This window comes from Leopardus geoffroyi, chromosome D3 (assembly GCF_018350155.1).
Source record: "Leopardus geoffroyi isolate Oge1 chromosome D3, O.geoffroyi_Oge1_pat1.0, whole genome shotgun sequence".
In the NCBI taxonomy this organism is placed as follows: Eukaryota; Metazoa; Chordata; class Mammalia; order Carnivora; family Felidae; genus Leopardus; species Leopardus geoffroyi.
Genome location: NC_059339.1, coordinates 40,293,341 through 40,306,550, shown reverse-complemented (window position 1 = coordinate 40,306,550; position 13,210 = coordinate 40,293,341). Strand labels below are relative to the sequence as shown.

The 13,210-nt window shown below is 45.7% G+C and overlaps 1 protein-coding gene and 1 long non-coding RNA gene across 14 annotated transcripts in view; one reads left to right on the top strand and one right to left on the bottom strand.

Moving 5' to 3' along the window:
• The window catches only part of DLGAP1 (DLG associated protein 1), a 902,804-nt gene that overhangs the window by 74,217 nt on the left and 815,377 nt on the right, over nucleotides 1-13,210 (bottom strand). The gene's annotated exons all lie outside the window — the stretch shown is intronic.
• Nucleotides 2,375-13,067, top strand: LOC123588596. Of its 2 annotated transcripts, none has more exons than XR_006707923.1 (4): nucleotides 2,375-3,381; nucleotides 9,204-9,679; nucleotides 11,785-11,895; nucleotides 12,413-13,067. It is a non-coding gene; the product is annotated as an uncharacterized LOC123588596 (long non-coding RNA). The 2 variants fall into 2 exon arrangements; XR_006707922.1 differs by having other exon boundaries at nucleotides 2,386-3,381; nucleotides 11,803-11,895.

Sequence of the window (13,210 nt, the reverse complement as noted above, 5' to 3'; positions counted from 1 at the left end):
GCTAAAAGAAAAAAAGAAACGTGGGAGGATGTAAACTTAGGACATAGGGGGTCTACCGCACAAATACAAGATTGTGGTTTTAACATCGGGTCAGTTGCCTATTTTGAAGAGGGTGTGTGTTGAGTACATGTGCGACATCTAGAACAACAGAAGGATGGTTGTGCTGTGTTTCATTCTGGGTTCTTTTCCTTAAGGAGGAAATTGCAGAGTCCTCTGGGGGAAAGAAATGCCCTATCTTACAAGGAGTAGATTAAGGGAAGCAGATGTTTAGCTTGCAAGAGAAGGAAGACAGAAGGATTTCCAATGATCTCGAAGACTCTTGTGTAGAAGTTGGCGTGGACCAGTTCTCTATGATGCCCCATGGGAAACCACAAAGGCAAGAGCTCAGAGAGGCACTAAGAATAATTCTGTAACAGTCAGTTGTCCAAAGGTGGAATATGGAAACCTTGCTGGGTAGCAAGCTCTTGGTCTCTGGAGGTGTTTATGACAGGCCAGTTCATCTTTTGGCTGGGAAGCTATCAAAATTGTACAACCATCTGGGGCACCTGGCTGGCTCGGTGCGATAAAGCATACAACCCTTGATTTTGGGGTTCCAGCCCCATGTTGGGTATAGACATTACTAAAAAAATAAATAAACTTAAAAAATAATATTTAAATAAATTAAAAATTGTATCACCATCTGATGGGGGCCGGAAGTAGATGGCAAGATTTCTTTCAAACCGGAGCTCCTGTGGTTTTAGGAATATTAATAAAAGCTAGAAAAGAATTTGAGAAGTAGAGACTCCTTGAGAGTGAAGTGAAATCAAGAGAGGAGGTCAGGGAGAGTTACCAACAAGGCTGTTTGGTAGCAATGACGAATGTTCTGGCATCCTGGGAATGCATTTTGGCACAGATGAGGGCAAGGCTGCTACTAAGAGAAATTTGCTGCTGCGACTTTGCATCAAGTAGGCCCAGAAGTGCTGAACTGCCAGGGAACTGGAGGTGATGCTCCCCATGGTGATATGTCACACAGGCTGGACTCCCCCCACCCAGTGCTGGACACACCAGTGTTCTGGCTTGAGTCCTTCACAGGATAAAAGCACAAACACAGGTGAAAACAAAGATGATAAAATGGAACATTAGTCCAGACTTTTTTTTTTTTTAAAGGAAGCTCTACACCCAACATGGGGCTTGAACTCACCACCCCAAGATCAAGAGTCACGTGGTCCACCAACTGGGCCAGCCAGGTGCGCCTTTAGTCCAGACTCTTTATTATTATTTTTATTTATTTATTTTGAGAGAGAGAGAGAGAGAGAAATAGAGCGCGCGCGTGGCGTGTGTGTGCACGCGTGCATGTGAGTGGGGGAGGGGTAGAGAGGGGGGCTGAGAGAGAGGGATAGAGAATCCCAAGCAGGCTCCCAGCTGTCAGTGCAGAGCCTGACAGGGGGCTCCATCCCAAGAACTGAGAAACTGAAATCAAGAGTCTGCAGGCTTAACTGACTGAGCCACCAGGTGCCCGCTGGTCCAGACTTTTGATGTGCTGTTAGATCAACCAAATCGCCAGAGAGTGAATCCTTACTCCGTTTCACACTGTGCTAAGAATTTAAGACATGGTCTCACGACAGAGGAAGCTCTTGCTATCCCCATTTGCTTGATGGTAAGACTGAGGCTCAGGGCAGGTAACTGAAGAGTCTAATTTATACAGCTACTAAGTAGTGGAGTTAGCATAACTCACCCGGCCCTCCCCCAAACCACCTCTATTCACCCACCATTAAACACCTTGTCCATGGGGCTCTGGGTGGCTCAGTCCCCTACCCACTTACTCTTGATTTTGGCTCAGGTCATGCTCTCACGGTTTGTGGGATCCAGCCCCCCACACCCCACTTCGTGCCCCCCCACCGCCACCTCGGGTTCTGAGCTGGCAGCTTGGGATTCCCTCTCCCTCCCTCTCTGCCTCCCCCCCCCAAATAAATTAATAAACTAAAAAAAAAGAAAACACAAAAAACAAAAAACAAAACCACCTTGTCCAATAAAGCATAATGCTTCCCAGGAGAAAATGCCCCCAAACGGCCCCCAACACAGCAGTGTGCACCCTGTAGGAACCTGACAAAGGTGTGGAGAATGAATGAATTCGGAGTGGTCAACAAGGGGTGCACCGTCTGCGTCTTTAAAAACACTGCAAAAAGGGAGGAACTTCTTAAAACAAAATACACATGGAAAAATCGCTCCCTCGTTTCAAAATATTTACAGCTGAACATCTCCAGGCCACCCAAAGTGTGGTGGTCAGTGGTCCCGGCAGCGCCGCCTCCCGCTGAGAGGGCGGGGCTCCCGGGAGACGCACCCCGCTTCTGGCCGTCTCTCCCCGTTAGTGTTGGCCGGCGGGACGCGGCCGGCACAGCCGTTGCCACTAAAGCCATCCTCCACGGAAACCACAGAGGCCAGCTAACCTCTTCTCCGCCGAAGTAGAAAAAAAGCACGCTTGTGTGAGCGCGGAGGGGAAGGGCAGGGAATGTGGACAGAGAGGGAGGAGTGGTGTAATAACTCTTTAGTCATAAGACTTGCCAGTTGGTAGTTGCTAGTCTTCCAGACACTTCCTAATGCCAGACAAATGCCCCAAGCCTCGGCATGTCTGGCTTGGAGATCTATTCATCTGATAGCAGCCCGGCTCTTGCGGGAGAACAGAGGTCTGGGGCCCGCAGCGCTCGGCTTGCTAATCAAACACAACATTGTTCTCAGACGGAAGAATGGAAAGGTTTGTTTCAAAGTCCCAACTTTTTTTTTTTTTTTTTTCTAAGAGGCACCCAAGTTGTTTTAACAAGTTGCTACAAAACTTGGGCTTCCTGAGGTGAGCCTGTTGCGCACAGAGCTTGTACTGTACCAAAATCCAGGGAGGGAGGGATCAGAGTTAGTCATTAAAAAAGAAAAAAAAAAAAAAAAAGCCCCAGGCACTTCATGCCTGGAAATGATGTAACAGGCAGCCACTCCTCTGTTAGAACTACAACCAAACAATGCTCGGGCAATCCGCGGCAGCTGCTCTCCAAATGTCAGCGCCAGCCCGGTCCAAAGAGCTTGAAAGGCACCAAGCTGGAGGACTTTGTGCTGTACCTTTCTCGCCCACATTTTCCCCAAGCACTCCCAGGAACCGGGCAACAGGTAACGTGGCAACCTTCGCCTTGTAAAATGGCAAGTGGCATAATTTCAGAGAACAGATGGATGCATTTTTTTAAAGCCAGCTGCATCTCCCCCCACCCCCCCCCCCACCTCCATACCCCGCCCCTCCCCCCCAGCCAAGAGACTGGAGAAAAAGGTATTGCTTGCGGGCAGCCCTACTCTCGAGTGCCGCCTTGTGGCCAAGCTCGGAACCTCAGCGAGGTACTTGGAAATCCGCGGCTCAGCTCCAAGGTAAGTCACGCTACGGAAAGGGGTGGACTCCTTTGCTAGTCTTGCCTTCCAAAAGAACACAAAGAGTGTTGGTCACGATTCAGAATGTCTTGCTTTTGAACCGATCGCCTTCACAAAAAATCTTACCCTTGCTGCAGCGTAAGATCTCCGGGTTGAGGTTGTGGGTTTTGTTTTGTTCTGAACAGCAGCTAGGGTAACGTTTTTTGTGGTGGCAAGTTGAAAGGCCAGCAAGAACTACCCTAGCCATTTGGTTGGATGGATGGCAGCAAGGACTAATAGCCAAGAAACTGAGGATTCCTGCTGGGAGTTGCCTTTTCCGGTTTTAATTTTTATCTGATTTTGTAAGTTGTATGCAGAAAACTTTCTCTTGGGCAGAAGCATTTCTAAGTCTCATCTTTGGCTTCCACTTGGTCTACTTGCAAGGATTATTTAGGATTTCCAGACTGCAGGCCGAGCTTCCTATGGCTTGCAGTACCGGTTTCGCTGTTTTATCTCTGTGTGGGGCAAACACCCACAGAAATGCCGAGGGCATTATTTTTAACCAGTCTTCTTCCTCTCAAGTACTCCCCTTCAGATGTCTCTGATTTGGAGGGATGGCCAAAGTTGTGAGCCTCTGTTAGCCCCAGCCAGTTGCGAGGGCATCCGTTCTTTCTCCCTCCCTGGAAATGTTAGCTGGAAACTAAAGCAAGAGGTTCAGATCAAAGTAACAGTGCTTTTCAGAAAGTTCCATTAATTAACTAAATTAAAGGAAGTTAAATGGTGTTTGGAGGAAAGTCATTTTAGAAGGCCCAGGTCCAGCGACTGAGGTCTGAAGCTTCTAATGTGGACTTTTAATGAAACTTGGCAACAAGTGAAATAATATTAGAAATTGAGGGTTACCATATGGAAAACCAGTTGTTGCCTGAAATCAATCATTTCAAAGGAACATCTTGAAAGTAGACAGACATTTGGCTAGTATTTGCCTAGACCATTTAATACTAAAGATTAAAGCCCACAGCTCTGAGTAAGAATCATTTGACCAGTAGCCACGGTGAGTCATAGCCTTCTTAAGAACGAGGCACAAATGTTGAAGTCGGGATGTTGAGAACACTGGGCTTACTAATTTGCAAGGCAGGGCTATTGCTTCCAGAAGGGAATGTGATCAGGATTTCACGGCTCATTTTCCCGGTCTTTCCAACAGGTGCTGTTGAGTCATCCATGTACATAAGTGACTGCCCTGGCAGTTTCATGTGTTAGGATTAAATTTCCATTTGTTCCATCACTTTATGAAGTGATTTCTACCAGTGAATCAGATGTATCACTTCCTGTAGGACTTAGGGATTTTTTTTCAACGTTCGTCACATTGTGTGTGTTTTTCAAAATTTGTCCCAGCCAATCTGCAGGTTTTCCTGGATGGAATGGATTGTTTACAGGAGGGGAAGATTCAGGGCCCAAGGTCAGGGTTACAGAATTATATAAGGTTTCCTGTTTGGGCAGCTGGTCAACCATCTCCTCAGGTTAGTGCAGACTCAGTCTTGCTGAAGGACAGCATGCCTACGAGGCCTGGGATAGGGATGGTGCCAGGAGTGGGGAAGGAAATTTGTCTTTTAAGCTTCTCTTCAACTAGGTTTCATTTCTTGTCAGATGTCACTTCTCAGCCACACTTGCCTATATTCTCTTAGGTGATTTTTTTTTTTTTTCTGATGAGACTGAGAAAGGAATTAGTTAAGGATGTAAGAACCACCTGGTCAGCATCGTTGTCCATTTTGTTCACTATGATTACAGTGCTTGGAACATGCATGGTACATAGTAGCACCGTGGTAAAATGCTGGGTACATGAAGGAAAGAACAGGGATGAGAAGACCCCTCCTGGAGAAAAAGAGAAAGGGACGAATAGGAGAGGGAGGTCATCAGGGTAGAAGTAAAATAAATACTCAGCAAAGCCGTTCTCTGTGACCTTGGATACTGCAATAAAATCTCCTGTCACTGATGCCCATCTCTGTCTGGCATTGGCCGAGTGCTGGCCAAGTGCATTTGTGACCGGCCATCTTTTGCCATGAGCTGGTATGCAAAAGCCCAACCTAGTATTAGCTGAACGCAGTTGTTCCTGTGGATTATTCGCCTAACTTCCTCCGTCTTCTGTTTGGCTTTGCCCACGGGCCCTCAGCAAATGGCCATGTGAGGGGCTGACGATGCTAGCTGCCCTTGTCCCACGCAGCTGCCTTTCTTTGCCTTCTCATTATTCTGTTCTCTGCTTGCACAAGATGGATATCCGAGAGCCAAGAACTTTCTTTACCTCCTGGTCTTATTTCATGAGAATTAGTATCACCTGCACAATGGGACCTGGAGCCTGGAATACCAGGAAAAATCTGGAATGGAATCACACAACCAAACAGGACTCTCCTGCCATGTCGTTGTGTGTCTGGTAAACAAAGGAGCACTCAAGCCTACCTAACCCTGGGTCTGTGTGGAGTAGCTGACGGTAGCTGGGAGTTGAGTATCAGGCACATATTGCCAACTTGTGCCCCTTGAGAAAGTGAGGTGGCTGTGCAGAGTGACCTGTGTACAAATCGGCATAGTTCGCGGGTCCAGTCAGGCTAAGTCCTAACTGAAACTTCCAGCTGGATTTGCTGGGAACCCCTCTGCTCACGGTCAGCCTCCTTGGGCTTTGGAGAAAGGGCAACCCTATCAGAGCCACCCGCTTCTGCTGCCCTGTGGACGGAGGGTCTGGAGGGAGGGCTTGGCCTGGAACAGAAGTTTTTGCACAAGGCAAGCTCAAATCCCCAAAGCCGGAAAAACAGGATGTGAGGGGAAGTGTAGAAGAAAGAAAATGCATCCACCATTCCTTCCTGTTGGTTTCAGTATGATGAGGAATAATTACCTGGGTCTGGAGAGCAGGGCATGTGGGAGGCCACAGGACGCCCTGGTGTGTGTCGTTAGGCAGTTAATTATTCATCCTACTCCATTCCTCTTTCCTCCCTGAAACCCCCCTTTTCAAAGGGAAAACAGGAAAACTGTCTGGGTTAATCCGTAGAATACCGTTTGCACCAGCCCACTCCGCCCAGGAAGGATACCAGCCCGCCACTGAGTCTCAAATAAGAATCAGTGCTTAAAATGACACTTCATTACCCAACTGTGTCCCGGACAGATGAGGACACAGATCCAGAGAAGAACCTGTCCAGGTGTCCCACGGGCTCTTTGCCCATCCGTGCTTCAGCCAGGAGTTCAGTCCCCAAGTCAGCCTTTACCGTCGATAGGTCAAGGGCCACTTAAAAGCTGCATTAAAAATTCTACTTTACAGTTGGGTGTTTATCATTTGGAAAACATTAAAGTGAAACAACCCAGGAAACTGATGAGGCCCTCACTAAAATCTCTATCAGTTTACTCTACCTGCCCCCATCATCATCCTTGTTCACAGTATTTAACAGAGCCAGGTGCTATACCTAGAAATCCAATTCCAGAAGTGACCAGGAGGCTGGAGAGAGGGGGCTGCCCACGTTCTCCAGGGTGGAGTCTGATTGGAACCTGAGTTCTTCCCATCTAAGCCTCCTTACTTAGATTCGAAAGAGCTGCCTTATAGTTTTGTCTTTCAGATTCTCCTTTGAACCCTTATGAGAACACCATCTGTATCTAAAAGCCCGTGTCTGAAATCCTTGGTTGCATGTGCTTGGAATTCAGAACTTTTTGGATTGTGGGAAGCCAATATACCGGACATACCCCAGGGGGCTAGGGCAGCACCTCTGCTCTGATCTGTTTGTCTGCCGGAAGGGGTAGAACAGTCACAATGCAGGTAGCTCCAAGGTCAGATTTTGGCTAATGGCTTTCAGAATTGCAGATGAAGGAATGATGTTTTTAATTTAAAAATTTTTAAAGTTTATTTAGAGAAAGAGAGAGAGCAAGTGGGACAGAGGCAGAGAGAGAATCCCAAGGGGGCTCCACGTTGTCAGGGCAGAGCCTGATGCAGGGCTTGAACCCACAAACCATGCGATCATGACCTGAGCTGAATGCTTAACCGACTGAGCCACCCGGGTGCCCGTGAAGGGATGACGTTTACCCGCTCCTTTGGCAGTAAGCGCCCCAGCTGCGGACTTCCTCCTTCAGAGGCCTCCCAGGCCCTGCCTTGAGCCTACAAAGAGGATAGCCGATCGGTGGTGAGAGGTGGTGGTGCGCACGGCATTGTAGGTGGAAAGGAGAAATCCAAGATCAGGGTGATGATACTTCTGACATTGTGTCTCTTTCCTCGACCGTGTTGGAGTCCTGGGCGTTTACTGGTTTCACACACTGTACTCGGAAGCATCTTGATTTGATTTTTGTGAAATGGTAACAGGGGTGTCAGGAGAGGCTTTCAAGCAACCTTTCCCCACAAGGTGGGATGCTGTCTACATAAAGCCCAGAATGGGAAAGTCCCGTGTGTTCTTGTAGGTAAACACCTCATATCTGCAAGGTGGTGTGGATGTGTTTCCACTCATCTTTTCCATCATGTTCTGCCTCATTCTCATCCCCTGCCCTCAAGCTATAGTTACTTCCTAGCAAAATAAGTAAAACCAACATTCTTCTCCTTGACCCACCATAATTTATGCTGACAGGAGGGTGGCTCTGTGCTACGTCCAGGCTGGGGACCGTGCTAATTGGCTACCAAGTAGGATACTTGCCTAAAAGTTGATCTGCAAAGGCACTCTTCACTCCCTGAAGCGCTACCTAGCCCACACAGTTTGAAAATTGTTTTCAGAATGTATATTTTTATGCCGCATTTCCAACCCAAGGGATAACAGAGGTAATCCATGTAAGATCTTGAATGAAAGAATAAACCCATGGGTGGGGAGACAGGTTAGCAAATGGCGGACATACATAGATCAAACACTAGAAACTTTTATCACCTGAAACAAGCACTGCCCTACTTCTCAAAAGGAGCCGGAGAAAGTAAAGGCAAAACAATTTGATTATTTTGGATGTGTACTGTCATAGGTGAAAGATTTGACCAAGTATCAACTCTTTGAAAAAGCAACTACACCCACTGCAAATCTCCCACACCAGAGGAGGTTAAAATAGTCTGTGTGTTGAATGCTTGGGGCCAGAGGTTTGTAATTTACACCGTTTGTAATTAGCATAGCCATATGACTGGTAAGGTGGAGGAATGCGGAAACCAGCACTAGTGTTTGGATCAAAATTAACTACCAATAAAGAGCAGGGAAATGGATCACAGAGAAGGGAAGCGTTTGGATGGCCGCTGCTCAAAGATTCAGCCCATTTGCAGTTGCTGAGACCTTGTCAGGTCTCCAGATAAAGGCGAGGCTCGTCACCCTCAGGCACCTGGCTGAGAGGTAATAAAACGGTTGCCTTATCTTCTAAGGGTAGAGTTAGTCAAACCTCAGTGGTAATTATAGTAAACTGAAATTGCCTGTCATTTACCGCCTCCTCCCCCCCCCCCCCGAAAAAAAGGGAGGGAGGGAGAAAGGAAAAGGCTTAAGGCAGGAAACTGTCTCTCTTCTTGGATTTTAAAAGAAAGCAAGCAAAACAGCCAGGAGTTTTCCCCGGGAGTGAGAAAAACAGCCTGGCCAGCCTGCCCTCTCCTGGGGGTTACAGGATTGCTGACATCTCGGGTCCACGTGATGGTCTAGGAAAGAGGCTCAAGCTGAGGAAAATCCAAGAAATCTTCTTAGGAGTCTTCCTTTCTAAATGTAAATGACTGAGTCAGTGCTTTGCTAAGGAGGGAAGGAAGTCACAATCAGGCCGAGTGACTCATTCAGTGCTGTTAGCTCCGGGAGTTGGATAAAAAGTTTTAGCCAAAGCAGCAACAAATCTACTTTAAATACTAGCACAGTAAGGAAATTCCTCTCTTTCAGGCTGAATGCCACCCGCACAAAAGAACTCCTGTTGACATCTCATTTACAATCTCCCCCAGGACACAGACAAGACCATTTCAATAAACCCGGCTCAGAGACACCTATTGTTCGGAATCTTCAACTAGCAACAGGCTTCCACCACAACCTATTGTTTTGTAAAATAAAGGATTTTGAAGGAGAAGGATTGAGACTGTGGACGCCATGAAAAGAGGAAGGAAAAAAGTCCCTTTGACCTGATGCTGTCACAGAGCGTGCAAGAAGAATGAAGTTAATGGATTTCCATTTTTATAAGAAGTGCATAAGAAACGCCTGTTAAGTTTCTGAACTGGTGATGGAGAATTCCAAATTTGCTGCCAGCTTGGTGCATCAAGAAGCAAACTCCTGCCCACGGGTTTGCTAAATGCAAAGCCCTGGGCTATACTTACCCTATTCTCAGCCTTGCCAAAGTCCTGATAGCCCCAATAGCAGAGCACCAGGTGAGTCTTTGATCTGGGTTGTTTCCCTGGGAATTAGAGCCTGACTGTCTTTTCCAAGTAGAATTTCCAGGCTCAGAGTCCACTCCTCCCCCCCCCCCCACCCGCCCCAACCTCCCCTTTAACGATTTCCTTTTTTTCCGTCACCACCATTTTGCTCCCTCTTTGAGTAAAAGGTAAACACTCTCTGGAGTTATGCAATGTGGTCCCTAGATTGTTTTTCTTTGCTATGCCTCAAATTGAGGGGTGCAGTTGTATTTACCCCCAAAAAGGGCATTTCTCAAATGCTCCTTATCTTGACCCTCATAACAGGTCTTGCAGTTAACATTACCCCTCTCTGCAAACGATCCCTTTATCTACCCAGCGCAAACTCTGGGCATTATCTCTAATTCCTTTGAGACCTTCCGTCTCTTCTTAAATCTGTCTGGAATCCTTCTACCTCCTACCATCCAGCTTTCTGCTTTCCTAGATCCTATTACCTCCCCTCGGGAGGCTCACAGCAACTTCCTAAGTCACAGTTACTCGAACTACCGGTTGTGACTTATTCAGGGGTCATGAAATCCATTGAGGTGGGTCATACGGTTTCACCATTTAAACAATGAAGTAGATTAGAAAATGCGAGATGTGTCAAACAAAGTAAGTACTGTTTCCTGAACCTTGTTGCAGTGTGTGTGTGCATCCAGATCTGTGTACATTCTGGGCAACAGGAAAGATTGAATTTTGTTTGCCAAGATATTTTGAGAAATACTCTTCTAATTGGTCTCACTGGGTCTGTCTTGTCCCTGCTTCCCACACTGTTGAATACACTTAGAGCAAGGGTTCAAGATCCTGACCAGAACCTGTCACTCTCCAGCTGACAGGTCTGCCCACAGGAGAAAGTCTTGCATAAAGTCTAGGGCTTTGGAGATTCTGAATAACTTGGTTTCTGCTCACCTTCCAAAAGAACCTTGGAATTCTACATCCTCCTGACAGCTTTTACTCTTAGTTATTAAAACCATCAAGTTCCCTGGAAAGACAAAGGGGACTTAAAAAACAAGGTAAAACAACAACCTTCATGATAGATTCCTGCCTAGACAGGTCCTGACATTTAAAAGAATAGTCCTGAGGCACCTGAGTGGCTCAGTCAGTTAAGTGTCCGACTCTTGATTTCTGCTCAGGTCATGATCTCTTGGCTCCTGAGATCGAGCCCCACGGTGGGCTCTGCTGCTCTGGGCTGACTGTTGTCAGCACAGAGCTTCCTTGGGATTCTCTTTCCCTCTCTCTTTGCCCTTGCCCTGCTTACGTGCACGTGTGTGTGCGCTCTCTGTCTCTCAAAATCAATCAACATTAAAAAATAAATAAATAAAAGAATAGTCCTGCTGTAGTTTGCTACTATATGGAGAGATGTTCAGATCTCCTTTTTCATATTGGAAGTGAAAAATTAAAGAAATCTGCACATTCCTGACCTCTGGTAGTGGTTATTCTACGAAGGCATATGGACAGACACAACCTTCCTGAAGGTTCCAACAAGAGCATCCTTATCCCCCCCTTTTTAAAAAAATTTTTTTTTAATATTTATTTTTGAGAGAGAGTGAGCAAGGAGGGGAGGGGTAGAGAGAGAGGGAAACAGAATCTGAAGCAGGCTATAGGCTCTGAACTGTCAGCACAGAGCCTGACACGGGGCTTGAACCCACGGACTATGAGATCATGACCTGTGCCAAAGTAGGATGCTTCACCCACTGAGCCACCCAGGCGTCCTGAGAGCATCCTTATCCCTTTCTTAGTGCTGGTGCCCTGATGCCTTGACCCATAACCACTCTCAAGGTGAAAGCTGCATCTTGCTGGAATGAGATGTGGCCCCAGTTCTTGCAACCCCTCCCCCATCCTTCCTGATCAGAACCACACTGAAGAAGTCCCTGCTTCTTTGCTGCTTGCCTCACTTCTGTTCTGGAGTCTGGGTTTAGGTAACCTGCTCCATAAAGTAGAAAGTCAACAGAAATTCACCTCTTTAGGGGAAAACAGAAACAAAACAATAGTGATACTGCTCTTTTTTTTCCTAATGTGATCGATTGTACTCTATAATTTATAAGCCAGTGTGTTGCTTTTTTCTATAAACTGACCAGCAGTAGCTTGCCTTTATTTTGTAGAAAATTTGTCAGAAAATTGTGATAAGAAGAAATTGACTTCAAAGTGCATTCTAACAAAGAAAAAAAAGTCACTACTGTAATTCTGTATAAAAGGTATGTAAGACCCTACTTTGACATCAAGTAGTATATTATAGCCAAGTGATGTGCTTATGAATGATTTTTATTTTATCTTTTAGGCTTCTTTGAATTCTCCAATTAAAGAGAATCATAACTATTGTTATCATAAAGTACAATCATAAAGTACAAATATCAGAATGCAAATTAAATACACTATTGTGTCATCACCGTTATGATATCCAACTAAATTCATTTTATTTTTACCATATGTATTGCTGTATTTGTTTTTTTAACCATTTGGTTTTGAAGGAAATTTTATGATTACCATTTTTGAAAAAAATAATGAAAACCTCTCAGAATGGTTTGATATTTCACTGTCTTTAAGAGCTTGAGGACTACTGACCCAGAAAATACCACCAAACACTGGCATATAACTCCTGATGTTTTCAGACCTAACGATTTATCATTTCCAGAATGCCATCTTTTTATATGTCTTTATGCTTGTGGCACACATTGTTGTTTGCTTTCTTATAACCACCCCCCTTGCCAACAGGACCTCAATGCTGTTGACTTTTCCAAGCAGCCATGACTTTGGGGGATGGTCAGCCCCTTCCTAGATTTGGAGGCGGAGTCTTGTTTGATGGGAAGATTGATGGGAATGCTTCTGGGAAGGATCACCCCCATATCCCTTTTCTTCCTCTGGATACTGTCATCACCAAGAGATACCCTGAACTGTGGCTGCCATCTGGGGACCACAAAGAGCATCTGTCTGAGAAGACAACCCACAGTGAAGATGACAGGTGGAAACATGGCAGGAAGCTGGTTTGGATATCTTCAGTGGCCGCCTTACCTCTAGATTTGCTGTTACTGAGAAAATGAATGCCTTTCCCATCTAAGTCACTTTGATTTTATTTCTAAAATTTTATTTGCTTATTTATTGATTTGGCTTAGAGTTACGCAAATGGATTTATATATGCTAAGTGTCCTTCCTTGCTTGAACACTCCTAGTCATTCATTAAGATTCACTTCATTTATGGTGCCTGGGTGGCTTAGTTGGTTAAGAGTCCAGCTCTTGATTTTGGCCAAGGTTGTGATCTCACGGGTTCGAGGAATCGAACCCCGCATCAGGCTCTGCACTGACAGCATGGAGCCTGATTGGGATTCTCTCTCTCTCAAAATAAATAAATAAACAGTAAAAAAAAAAAAAAAAAAAGATTCATTTCATTTGTGTTTCATTATCACCTTCTACCCATCTCTATTATAAAACTCATCACCCTTTGCTTGTTACAGTACTACTCCCATGCTCTTGGATGATAGCAGAGGAAAATTAGCGATGAGGTAGGTCTTTGTT